The sequence below is a fragment of the Colobus angolensis genome, unplaced genomic scaffold (assembly GCF_000951035.1).
Source record: "Colobus angolensis palliatus isolate OR3802 unplaced genomic scaffold, Cang.pa_1.0 Scaffold264, whole genome shotgun sequence".
NCBI lineage: Eukaryota > Metazoa > Chordata > Mammalia > Primates > Cercopithecidae > Colobus > Colobus angolensis.
The window spans coordinates 1,340,086-1,354,456 of NW_012115866.1; the positions used below are offsets into that span (position 1 = coordinate 1,340,086).

General features: G+C 40.2%; 1 pseudogene; it reads left to right on the forward strand.

Moving 5' to 3' along the window:
• Positions 1–1,655: 1,655 nt before the first annotated feature.
• Positions 1,656–11,265, forward strand: LOC105515600 (annotated as a pseudogene).
• The last annotated feature ends 3,106 nt before the right edge of the window (positions 11,266–14,371 follow it).

Genomic DNA, 14,371 nt, shown 5'->3' on the forward strand with positions numbered 1-14,371 from the left:
CATTTTGACATGTTTTTGCAATGGCTGATACTTGTTGTTCCTTTCCATATTTAGTGCTTCCTTCAGGATCTCTTGTAGGGCAGGCCTGGTGGTGACAAAATCTCTAAACATTTGCTTTTCTGTAAAGGATTTTATTTCTTCTTCACCTATGAAACTTAGTTTGGCTGGATATGAAATTCTGGATTCAAAATTATTTTCTTTAAGAATGTTGAATATTGGCCCCCACTCTCTTCTGGCTTGGAGAGTTTCTGCCAAGAGATCTGCTACTAGTCTGATCGGCTTCCATTTGTGTGTAACCTGACCTTTCTCTCTGGCTGCCCTTAACATTTTTTCCTTCATTTCAACTTTGGTGAATCTGACAATTATATGTCTTGGAGTTGCTCTTCTCGAGGAGTATCTTTGTGGCGTTCTCTGTAGTTCCTGAATTTGAATGTTGGCCTGCCTTACTAGGTTGGGGAAGTTCTCCTGGATGATATCCTGCAGAGTGTTTTCCAACTTAGTTCCGTTTTCCCCATCACTTTCAGGCACCCCAATCAGACATAGATTTGGTCTTTTCACATAATCCCATATTTCTTGGAGGCTTTGTTCATTTCCTTTTACTCTTTTTTCTCTACACTTCTCTTCTCACTTCATTTCATTCATTTGATCTTCAATCGCTCATACTCTTTCTTCCAGTTGATCCAGTCGGTTACTGAAGCTTGTGCATTTGTCACATAGTTCTCATGTTACGGTTTTCATCTCTATCAGTTCTTTTAAGGTCTTTTCTGCATTGACTATTCTAGTTGTCCATTCATCCATTCTTTTTTCAAGGCTTTTAGTTTCTTTGCACTGGTTACGTAGTTTCTCTTTTAGCTCTGAGAAGTTTGATCGACTGAAGCCTTCTTCACTCAACTTGTCAAAGTCATTCTCCGTCCAGCTTTGTTCCATTGCTGATGATGAGCTGCGTTCCTTTGAAGGGGGAAATGCGCTCTGATTTTTTGAATTTCCAGCTTTTCTGCATGGCTTTTTCCCCGTCTTTGTGGTTTTATCTGCCTTTGGTCTTTGATGATGGTGACGTACTGATGGGGCTTGGTGTGGGTGTCCTTTCTGTTTGTTAGTTTTCCTTCTAACAGTCAGGACCCTCAGCTGTAGGTGTGTTGGAGTTTGCTTGAGGTCCACTCCAGACCCTGTTTGCCTGGGTATCAGCAGCGGAGGCCACAGAAGATAGAGTATTGCTGAACAGCGAGTGTTGCTGTCTGATTCTTGCTCTGGAAGCTTCGTCTCAGGGGTGTACCCCGCCGTGTGAGGTGTGAGGTGTTGGTCTGCACCTCAGTTGAAAATGCAGAAATCACCCGACTTCTGTGTCACTCACACTGGGAGCTGGAGGCTGGAGCTGTTCCTATTTGGCCATCTTGGGCGTGCCTCCATAGATTTTTAAATAACAAATTTAAAAATGACTTCCATTATGGACTACGACATTAGGAGACTGCTGGTGCATTTAATAGAAATAAAGGTGTTAGTAAGAGAGGATCCGTCACGCTGAGTTTGGAGGAAGCGGCCATAGAAAGATGGCTTTTCAGTCTGAGCTTAGTTCCTGTCGGGTTTGAGGCTGGAGATGTGGGTGGTATCCAAGTGGTATTAGTGATGGCACAGGTCTCTGAGGGCCTGTCTGTGAGATGGCAGAGGTCTTTGCAGACCAGCGCAGAGCAGGTGAGGGGATGCTCAGTGGGAAGCAATCGCTTTTGAAGACCCACACTTGGTTCCCCACCCTCCCAAGAGTCAATCCAGGCTTCATAAACACCAACCTGGCCTCAAAGGACACACTGATTCCTCCTTGGACCTGGACCCAGTATAAAAACTCCCCTTTCCTTCAGAGTTTGATCAGAAGAATTTAGTTTCCCAAAAGCAACTTTTACAGGAGAAAACTAAAATCAATCACAAAAATTCCAAAAGCCTAACAATAAGATGTTTTCAGACTATACTCTGCTCATTGAAACTGAAATGTAATTAGAATATATACAAATCAGGTCACCTGCAGTCCTGCCCCACCAAGCTCAGATTCATCTTCCTTGATATATGCACACCTATGTCTCTAGCCTGCTTGTTTCATCTTAAGGCTTGATAAGGCTGTTTATACCAGTTGGAGAAGTGATAGCTCCTCTCCAGTTGTTCTAAAATAGCATCTTAAGGTCTCAGTGGTGGCACACACAGAGATATACCATGAGAAGAAAATTAATGATCCCTCACCAACGCATGAAAAACCTTGGTTGAAATATTTCGGAAATCTGCAAAAGAAAATATTTTTCCCTAGCTATTTTTGTGTGTTTTCCACAATGAGGGTGTATTACATTTTCCATGGATAAAAAATGAATTGCACTTAAAAGTAATTAGAAAACCACAGAGCTTAGAGATTTACCTAATACGAAACAGAATAGTCAAGTTATTATGTGTAGAAAATACCATTTTTGCTTCTGCAGAGGAGTTGAGCATTTACTATAGGTAGTCCAGGGTACGTTTGAGAGAAGTCTGTTAATTCTTGTATTATTGGGTACATACACCATTAGAGAGACTTGAGGAAGGCTTTTACTGATTAAGTATTTACTAGTAAAGACTTGACAGCAACTTAACCACCCCTTAAGCATTCAAATAAGTGGTGAAAGTGTCCCAGAGGAGAGAAACACAGGGAAATTATGTAAGACAGAATTTCTAGCAACTCCTTTAATACATGCTTTATGACCTCCGGAAAGCTAAGAGAATACGTGGTTTGTAATATATTTCACACCTTTATCTTTCAAAGGCTGTACTTAGAAAATGCTCCACATTCATTGGTATTGCATAACTAATTTCGTAGTTTTGGAAAACCAAAGAGTTGCCTCAAAATGAAGAAAAAAAGCCAGGAATTCCAAGATGACCTGACAAGGAAGCTCTTGGCATGCCTTGATCCTTTTTCCACCCAACCAACACACATGCATTGAGATACATATACTCAGGTAAGCAACATACTTACTGCCATGGAGGCTGTGAAAATGACTAAGTCATCCTGAAAGTGACTTGCATTTTAGTAGGAAAGATAAGATAGGCACACAAAGAACTAGAGCAACACCAGGAAGCCTGTGACAGGTGCCCCAGATCTTCAAAGATGGTGCTGTGAGTAGGGAATAATCATATTTTACTGGGAAAGCCAGAAAAAGTTTCGATTCAGAGTTAGTTGAAGCATCTGAATTTGGGGAAAGTATTTCCTTCAGTGCACTTGTATGGCAGGCAGGGAGGGACATCCAGGCAGGAGAAAGAAGATAAACAAGAATCAAATTCAGGTTTTGGAAGAACCTGGAGCTTATATAATTATCATAGCATTCTTTGAGAAAAGTAACATCAAAGTATTTTTTAAATTGATAGGGCCCTTCCACATCCATGAGTGGCCCTAAAGCTTAGGTTTCCTAAGCCTCATGGGTCCTCCATTCTAGAGACCAGGCTGCAGCATCAAGCAGACTGAATCCAAGTTGGTTTCTGTCACTTGTGATGAGCATTCATTTCTTCAAATAGTATCTACTTCAAATAATACCTACTTGTAAAGTTAGATATAGCAACCTGATTTTTCTGCTAAGGAACTATTTCTCCCTTACTCTCAGACAAATTGCCTGAGCCCAACTCTCACTTCATGGGTGGGTTATATGGTTTGGCTTATGAAATAACTGTAATCTATTGGGCATATGACCTGAACCAGGTCAAACTGAATCAATCTTCCAAGATATTGCTGTAGCCAACAATACTGCCTTGTCCACTGGGGTGCTAAAAGAGTAAAATGTAAGCCTAGAGCAACTGATGGAATTTGAAGCCAACAGAGAGAACTGCAGAGGCTAAAGACAGAGAAAGTAGTTTAACAGCGCATCTGAGCTGTGCTTGCACCAGTTCAAGAGAGTATCTGTTGTTTCCAGTCACTAGGGCCCTAATACACTACAATGACGGCAATCCTGTGACGTTGAATTGCCCAGCAAATATCTAACCATTTGCTGATCACCTGCTATGTGCAAGGCAGGGCCTTCTGTGCCAGTCTCTGCTAGGAACACAGAGATGAGGTTCTGCTTTCATAGAATGTTTGGGTGCTGCTTGACCATATGGAATGGCTGGCTTTAAGTCTGTCCATCCATTCTTTCCCCTATTCCATCATAGCACTCTTTGAGAAAAGCAATAGCAAAGTGTTTTTAAAATTGATAAGTCCCTTCCACATATGTGAATGGCCCTAAAGCTACTCACATATATGTCAGCTATCCCCTTCACATATGTGACAGTTATGCCTGAAAGACAAACTGATCCACCATTTTGCTGAAAAAAACTGACTTTATTGATAACATTGGTCAAACAGAGATGTGATTGATGCTTTCATATGTAAATTTAGGATTGTGTAGATTATTTTTTGTGTCTTATCAACAATTTCCAGCCATAACTCTACCTCTAATTTTCATCAAGTGCTGGAATTTAAGTGAACAAGTGACATGATTTTTTGGCATAGCTTTAAGTACACCATAATTTATTTATCTAAAGTCAATTATTGGCAAACTTTTATGCTATAGCTATGATTTGTAACATATTCCTTGTGGCAAACTAGCAACTGATCAATCTCGCCAATGTTCTTGAGCACCAGCACTGAGAGCCATCAATGTGTAGATGACACCAAATTCCAGATCACACTGTGTATCTGATTCCTGCCCCAGAGAGGGAGCTGAACATACGACCTTTTGTTCAGCACAGTACCCTTATCACCTAGCAGAGTGTTTGTCACAGAAATCTCAATGAATGTTTATTGGACTTAACTGAACCCCACCTCTTATAACAGTTGCAACTGCATGCTCTGCTTTATCAAAGCAAATAGTATAGCAGTTCTAAGCTAAATCCTCCCTGTTATTTCTTCTGCTCAGAAAAATCATGTAGAGCAAATCATATCCCTACCACTGACAAAAAATACTTACAGCTCACAGCCAAGATGGTAAAATTTTGACCTAGTAGTTTTGAAACTTAACTGTACACTAGACTCACCCAAGGAGCTTTTAAAAATCCTAATGCTCAAGTTGCACCCTGGACCAATTGACTGAGAATTCCTGCATGAGACCCTAGTGTCAGCATATTGTTAAAGCCTCTCAGGTGATTCAGATGATTCCAATATGCAGCTGAGGTTGAGAATCAGTATAGTAGAGCAACATTTATATGGTTTTGGCACTATTTCTGTAATTATCTCACCTTATGGTTTGTCATCTATGTTGTCTTAGTGCAGACCAGCCCTGAAACATAATGGTTTTATAATGCTAGTAACAAAATATTAGCTATTTGATACCATCTTCATTGTGGAATGGTTAAAATCTCAGCTGCCTCTCTTAAGATCCAAGAGGGAGGAATAATAGGCAACTTCTGGGGTTTGTTCCCTTCCCAACTTCCTTCTTTGAGAACTCTCTGAGTGCTACCCACTCATGGAAATGGACTACTGAAGCCATGATTATACTCTATGGCCCTGCTCCCCACACTCCTACAACCAACATGCCCTGTCCTCTTACCATCGCTTAGAGGATCTTAAACCTGAGGATGCATTGGAGTCATCTAGAGGGCTTCTGATAACAGATTCCTTTGTCCCACCTCCAGAGTCTCTGTTTCAATAAGACTAAAATAGGGCTGAGAATTCGCATTTCTGGCACTCTGCAGGTGTTGCTGATGCTGCTGTTCTGGAAACTACCTTGAAGAAATATTGCCATTGCCTATAGACCTAACCTAGACTGGGTCGATGATATCCCAACTCAGATGAAAACTCTGCAGATTGGGATAGCCATTTCCCAGGGCTACCATAACAAAGGACTACAAACTGAGTGGCTTAAAACAACAGAGATTTATCCTATCACACTTGCAAAAGCCAGAAATTCAAAATCAATATGTCAGCAAGGTGTTACTCTCTGTGGAAGCTGAAGAAGTTCGTTTCTTGCCTCTTTTAGCTTCTGGCTTTTGCTGGCAATCCTTAGCGTTCCTTGACTTGTAAGAGCATCACTCCCTCTCCACCTGTGTCACCACATGACCTGGGAGTCAGAGTCTCTTCTCTTCTTATAATGGATGAAGGGTCTACCCTATTTCAGCATGACCTCATCTTAAATAATTACATCTGCAACAAACTTATTTCCAAAAAAGTTCACATCTGAGACATTTGGGGTTAGGGCTTCAACATATATTTTTGAGTTGACACAATTCGACTCATAACAACAGGTATATCAAAAATTTCTGGGGCTCCTAAATTCCATCATATGCCCACAAGAGTGGAGGATCGGATCCTGTCTGCAGAAAGAGAAGGCTGTGCACAAGTGCAGAGAGGAAGCAGAGAGCTGGAGCTTGTCATGCTGGGGGAAGACGATGGACAGAGCAACTTTCTTGATTCCAGATGTGCTCCTGCCCCTAATCACAAGCCCTGCTGCAGTTCTCACCCTCAGTTTCCATGAGTTATAGTGTTCCTTTGATTCAAAAAGTCTCTCTTTTGGAATTAATCCATTCTTATTGAGCTTCTATTGCTTGCAACCAAAAGAGTAGGTCTAAGATAGGGTGTGTCTCCCCTGTACTCTAACAGGCCATGACTGACTTCTTCCACTCCAGGCATTTGCTATTTCTCCAGTTATTGCAGGTACTTGACCTGCTATTTCTGTTCTTGTTGCATTTTCCTGAAATGAAGAAATAGCCTTCCTTTGGCCATTATAGATTCTGAGGAGTCTACAGAGTGCTTGATATCTCAGCTTTTGAAAGATGTTTAATGACATTTTTTTCTTGCTTTCAACTGGGTTTTTGAAATTCCAGCCTCTTTCTGTGGTGTAGCCTCCCCGGAGCTGGGTGGCTGGGACATGGGAGAACACACCGGGCTGCTTTCTAAGTGTTCTCTCTGTTATGACTACCATACAGTGCTTGGAGACTATGTGGACTCAACTTTCTCTCCACTCAAGTACCTTCAGTATTCAAGATCCTTCCTGGAGGGTGAAGGAGTGGCATCATCTCTGACATTGGGGGACTCTTAGTTCTGGCTGTTGGAAAGGACTTGTGCTGGGTATTTTGTACTTGCCTCTCAGGTCTACTGTTTACACTTCTTCGTGTTGCACTGGGCTTTAGGAATTCGACCCACACGGACTGCATGCATGGGCTCCCTTCCCCTCTGGCTCCTGAGTAGGCTTGACCAAGAGGGTGCACTGACAGGAGATTGGATGAAGGGAGGGAGGAGAGAGAGACTAGGGTGTTCACTTCCCCTGCTCACTTCCTAGGGTTGCCATTGGCTGGCTGCTTCCCTCAGGTGAAGGTGACAGCTCTGAGAGGTGGCTCTTTCTGCAGAGTACTCTCTGTCACAGAAACTGGTCTCTCCCTTACTTCTCCAAGTCTAGGGATGGTAACAAGACCCAACCATCACCCTAGATATCGTATCATCCTTTAAAATCTCCCTATCCCCTGCCCATATCTGTAAACTCTCTGAAGCTTAAACCATTTGAATGTGTTTCTCTTTCCTGATGGGACCCCAACCCATACAAAGCCTTGACCTTAATGTGACCAGTCACTGCCCCATTAAAGGCTCTGGAAGCCCAGGGAGCCTACTGATTCTTGCTTTATCCATTCTCAGGGAATGTCATGCTTGACTAAATGTTTTTGCTTAGACAGAGACACCGGGACTCTTGTTATCAGCTTTCTGTTACTTTCTCCTTTTGCATAGTCCAGTGATTTTCAACCTTAGATATAAACCAGAACAACCATAGTTTCTTCCTGTTAATATGAGCCTCTCTTGTCTTTTTTATTATGGTGTAATTATTCCAAATCAGAAGCAGTCTTTTGTCTTTTGGTTCATACCTTCCTACAATGCCTACTACAGGGTCATGCATACTGTAGATTTAACAAAACATATAAACTTAGCGATTGTGTACTCTAGATGAAGTTCAAAGTAAGATTAAAATTCTTTTTTGGCACACTATTAATAAATATTTCTCTTATACACTAGTATATACTAAGATGTTTTAGATAAAAGGAGATAGCTACAATTGTTGTTGATGAAATCAGTTTTCAAAATGTCATTCACTATATTTGTGCAAAGATTTCATGAAAATAAAAATTTTATCTCTGAGTGTCCACATGAAAATCAGCTGATGTGGGTGCAGACAGATGATATTCATGTGAATAAAACTAAACATAGGTGTTATCTCTCAAATTTTCTTCTTAGAATTTCAAAAAATTGCTCAAGTTTGTGAATATAAAGTGAAAGAAACAACCAATACACCAGAGTAAGAACGTTTATGACCAAGTCTCCATTTCATAAACTCTCTGTTAAAATTCAATTTCTATAGCCTACACCTTCGTCATTTCTTAACTGGATTGCTGCAGCAGTGTCTTACCTGGTCAACTCATTTTCTCTTTTCATATATTTTTTTTCCCATTCTTCACATAGCAGCCAGAATGGCCTTTTAAAAATGCATGCCATAACCTCTATTTCTGGCAGTGATTGAGTGACTTGTGCTGGATTAGCTCTCTACCATAAACAACTAGAATACTGAACAAAATAATAAAAATAACTCTTTCCAGATGTTAAATAATAGACAGCACAGGACTCTGATCTTCAAGGGGAAAAAAATGTGATGCAATCTCCTTTATCACCTTGAATTTTTGCCTAGAGGTATTTTCCATACTGACTTTGAGAAGAGAAGCCCCAAATAGAATGCAGTAATCTCATTGACTCAGCAGACAGAGCTCAGAATTTGGGGCTACTGAGGCAGCAAGAATTTGCAGGGCAGGGTATCAAAGAGAAAGGAGCTGTGCAGAGAAAAAGGTCCAAAAACTATCTAACCATGCACCTGAGTCTTTAGTCAAATAATAAACTGTGCATATACAGAGTGAGACTCCATGAGACAAGGCAAGAAACTGAGAAGAAAATACAACTAATGGAAAACAGTGACCCAAGCCACTACTGGAGCTTTCACAGGAATGGTAGACATGTAAGTTCCAAAGAGCTAGAGTGAATAAATGTTTTGAAAACCTCCAGCACTCAGTAGAAGTCTCAGCAAAACCAGGCTTTAGGAGTAGGGCTAATGTGTCCTAAGCTAAAGGCTATGCTAGTGCTCGACTCACCTTAACAAAGTTTAGAAACAAGGCTTGAAAAAGCTACTCTCTAAATAAATTACCTGCCTATGAGACAAGACACATACTATTACTAAGAAAACAAAATGCAGATACTCAACAATGTAGCATTCATAATGTCTGTCATAAAACAAAAAATTACTAGACTTGTGAAGAAGCAGGAATGTGTGATTCATTATCAAGAGAAAAATCAGTTAATAGAAACAGACCCAAATGACAGATAATGGAACTAGCAAACAAGGATTTTAAAACAGGTATTTTAAACATGTTCAGGAATTTGAAAGAAAACATGGATGTAATAAGGGAAGGAACAAATAGAGAATCTCAGTAGAGAAAAGGAAACTATAAAACAGGACAAAAAAAAGTTTTTGACCAGAAAAAGACAATACCTGCAATGAAAACAGTGAGAGTACAGAAGAAAAGACCAGTGAGTGGATTTGCAGATATAACAGAAACTGTCTGAACAGAAGCACACAGGGAAAAAAAGGCTTAAACACTTAGCAGAGACTCAGTAACCTTTTGGACAATATCAGGTCCTTAACATACATGTACTCAGGAGGAGAAAAGATAGATATTGAGGGGAAATATAAGAAGATATAATGGCTGAAAGTTTTTCACATTTGATTTAAAAAATAATAAATCCACAGATGCAAGAAACTCAAAAATCTCCAAGCAGGATAACTATAATGAAAGTTATACCAAGGTACCTCATGATCAAATGGCTGAAGACTAGTGATAGAGAATATTAAATGCAACCAGAAAAAACCTGATACATTACTTAGTGGAGAACAAGGGTAGGAAAACTATAGATTTTCATTAGAAATTATACAAAACAGAAAATAATGGAACACTATCTTTAAAGTGCTGAGGAAAACAGTCAATGTCAAATTCAATATTCAGCAAAAAATATCCTTTAAAAATAAAGGTAAGATACAGACATTTGCAAACCAAAAAGAGAGAGAGAGGGTATTTATTACCAGCAGAATGGCACTAAAATAAATGTTAGAGGAAGTTTTACAGGCTGATAGGTGATGTTACTGGAAGGAAACTTGGATCTAAAAGTAATGAGGAGCACAAAAATGATAACTATGTATTTAAATAGAAAATACTTTTCATTCCTTAATTTATTTAAAATTTAATTTTACTTCTTAACTGCTTAAAATGTTTAAAACAAAATAAACAGTAGATTTTATAACATAAATAAAAGTAAAATGCATGACAATAATGACAAAAGATCGGGAAGAATAAAAGCATACTGTTTCTTATGTTGTGTGTGAGTAAAATATTGTTATTTGAAGGTAGTTGTGATCACTGTTCTATAGCCTGCTGCCCATTCTGGGTATAAGTCAGGGAATTACCTAAGTAATAGAAAATAAGTGAAATGTGACAAGTGCCATGACAAAAATGGAAGGGAAATCCTAGGATGGTTCAAAGAGAAAGTCCTTATCTTGTTTTAGGGAATCAGGAAGGGGCTAACAGGAAAAGGACGGCATTCGGTGGTATTCCAGCCCCCCAAAAGAGTATCAATTTATTTATTTAACAAATATCTATTGCATTTGTACCTTGATCCAGTCACTGGGCTGTTCTCTTATAAATAAAAAAGTGGTCCTTCTTTTTGATGAAAGTGTTCACAACTTGGTAAGATACTCTTATGTGAAAAACAAAAACAAGCAAAAACAGTGCAGTAGTCAGATCCTAGCAGCAGCTGCAGCAGCTCTCCTCTTCCTTGGCTCTTCTTACCATCTCCTTTTCACTTCCAAAAACAAGGCTTCCAGGGTGGTTGCCTCTGATGGCATCACAAGGTGATTAATGACATAAAGGGGTGCAAGTCTTTGATGCCAGAGGAGATGGAGATGCACAAGAAGGAGGTGCTCTTCTCTTTGAGTGAGGACAGGAAGAACATCATCCTGGAGGGAGGCAAGATCCTGGTGGGTGATGTGGGCCAGACTGTCGATGACCCCATGCCACCTTTTCAAGATGGAACCAGACAAGGACTGTCACTATGCTTGCTATGATGCAGCTCAGGAGACCAAGGAGAGCACGAAGAGGGACCTGGTGTTTATCTTCTGGGCCCTTGAGTCTGCTGAACAACTCCTGTACCCACTAAAGTTTCCTCCTCCCTTGATCTCTGACAGTTCTGACCTTCTCAAACCACTTTAGATCTTGATTCCTCTTGGGTTGAAGCAGATCAGTTTCCCCCAGTCATCCCAGTTTGAGGAAGGGGCTGTGCTTTTTTAACAACACCCCCACTCCCCACCTGTTTCCCCCTTCCCATGCTTCCAACTTCTGAGCACAATAGTGACTCTGTGCTTGTCTGTTTGGTTCTGCATATAAATAGAATGTTGTGAGATGACTCCTCCCCATGCTGGCTGATTCCTCTCTCTGTTCCCCTAGTCACAGCCACTCATGTAAGCAGGACCAGCCAGGGACTTTCAATTAAAAAAAAAAGGGAAACAATTAAAAAAAAAAGTGCATGTTCAAGGAAAATTTGTGTAAACTACACAAAGGAAAGTTGAAGAAACTATTGGAAAAGGTAGCTGGGACAATGCTGTGATTGTTTTTGAATGTTAGTCTACATAATCTTGCAGCACAATATTATATAGTAGGACCTCATTTATGTGAAATAATAAAACGACATTATTAGTCAATCTTATTGAACACTTCCTATGTGTTGAGGAATGCATTAGGCTGTTTCAATGTATTATCTCAAGCCTCACAACAGTCCCACTTATAAAATAAATAAAACCATTATTAGATGCAGAAATGAGGCTTAAAGAGTAAAGCTGGTAGATGTTAAGATATTTGCATTCATGGATTCCAGCTTGGTTGTGGAGTATTACCCTTTAAATATATTAATGGGTTCAATTTGTTATTATTTCACTTAGTATTTTTCACCTATGTTCATGAGAGATATTGGCAATAATTTTCCTCTCTTATAATGTCCTTATTAGGCTTGATATCAAAGTTATGCAGGTTTCATAAACTATGTTATGAATCCCTTCTTCTTTTTCTATTCTCTGGAAGAGTTTGTGTAACATTAGGGATCTTTATTCCTTAAATACTTGGAAGAATTTATCTATGCATTTCCCTTTTTTTTTTCCTTAGATTTTGACCTCTGAAGTCCTGTGTTGGCTACTTTGTGATGTTTTCACACAGTGTTTTTTTATATTTTAACCAGCTTTTGTAATTATTATCAGAAAGATGGTTGGTCTGATACAACTGAGTCATCACAAGGTCATATTTTCAGGGCTACATGTAAATGACACATAGATTAGTAACACTGAATAGTTGGAAACATATGCATATTGGTATTAAATCATGAAAAGCCTCAGGTTCCAGAGAATACTAAGCAACTCCTAATAGTTTTTGAGTAAAGACACAATATGATCAGGGACAGAATTAGGAAAGTAGACGTGGCAATGATGTATGCAATGAAAGGCAGAAAATACATGTAAGTATCCTCCAAAAATTCAGAGAAAAGCAAAGTAGTGTCTGCCTAGGAGAGTGTCAATTAAAATATAAAAGACTTCCTTTAAACCAGTGGTTCTCAAAGTGGGTCCCTGGAACAGCAGCAGAAGCATCACCTGGGAATTTGCTAGAAATGCAGATTCCCGGCCCTGCCCCAGACCCACTAAATCGGAATGTCTGGGGCGACGCCCAATAACCTGTGTTCTAACAAATCTTCCAGCTGATTCCCATGCTCACCCAGGTTTGCAGCCCACTACTTTAAACCAAAGTTTAGCCTCCTTCACAGCTAGCAATGACTGTGAGGCCCCAGTTCTGGCCAATGAGACATACAGAGAAGTCTGCTTGGGGTACCTGTAGGTGAACGTTTGCTTTCCTGATCAAAAGGACAGATGATGCTGGGACTGCCCATTTTCCTTCTTCCTCCCATGAATGCTGATTGACATAGTGAGTAAGAGGCAAAAAGCATAAGAACTGAGAAACCCAACAGGTTAAAGATGGCAGAGCAGAGATCTATAAGAGTCAGGGTTCTTGATAACATTACTGTGCCCCACATCAGTCTGGACAGTTACAGGCTCATAATTAAATGAATTTATTGTTCAAACCACTGGCAACTCAGTATTCTGCTACTTGTAGTTAAAGGAATTCCTAGTTGATGTCTGTGTCAGTTTATACTTGGCAGCTAGTAGGAGATCATAAGTGATGATTCCACATAATGAAGACAGAAAAGAAATGTGTGGCCTGTTGATGGCCCAAATTTAACCCATTTCAGAAGAGATTTCTGTAAGATTTTTAGCCCCTTTGAGATCACAGCTTGAAGGAACAGTTTATTTCTTAATAGCTTGAGCAGAAAAAGCAGTTTTGAATGAAGACATTTTTTCACTGGATGAAGTCACTTCTGCATGTGAACCCAAAAGGCAAGGGGCCACAGTGCCACTTCCTTGGTATTACCATTTGCCTTATCTTCATCCAGAAAGGGCGAGCTCCACTGGGGGGAGAAAGTCCCACCATGAAATTCACTACAGAAATGAGTCGTGTTACTCTCCCATTCCTATTGTGAGGATACATCACTGAATACTACCTCTTGCTTCCCTAGGACTTTGTGGAACAAGAGAACGGTGATTTGGGGAGCCTGGCAGCTCCCTTGCAATGCAACCTTACCTCAGTTACCAAACACTCCCTCTCCAAGTGGGCTCCAGGTGAAAGCAGGGACCTCTCCAAGTCTGACATGTGTGGGTGGCATTTATTACTTGTGCATGACAGTGCCCTGTTCTAAAGGAACTGACCTCCAGTACACAAGAAGACTGTAATGGGAAAGAGCAGCTGAGCAGCTTATAAGGAAGTTGCCTGGAGTGTCACCCAAATCCACCTTCTGGCTTCTAATTTCTGCCCTGAGCTGCAGGTGCCACTTTGGTTCCCATGCAGGATATTCTGTGAATGGGTACAAATCCCAAATCACCTCCACAGGGAGCTTTCTGGCACTAACCATCCTGTTGAAAATGATAAACCCTCCTCCAAGCTCCAGCATACACATTCCCCACTCTTTGCTTTATTTTTCAGCATAGTACTTATCACCATCTGGCATGCTACTTGCTTTACTTTGAAGTCAAATTTTTATTGTTGTTCTTCCTCCACTAAAGTGTAAGATTTACAACAGCAGTAATTGTTGCCTGTTCTTCATTGCTACATCCCCAATATTTAAGAAAGTACCTAGCATGTAGTAGATGCTCAATAAATGCTCAAGAATGGATGACTCTAAACTAATTGGCTGACAGGTCTTAACAACGGCATACCCTCTTCC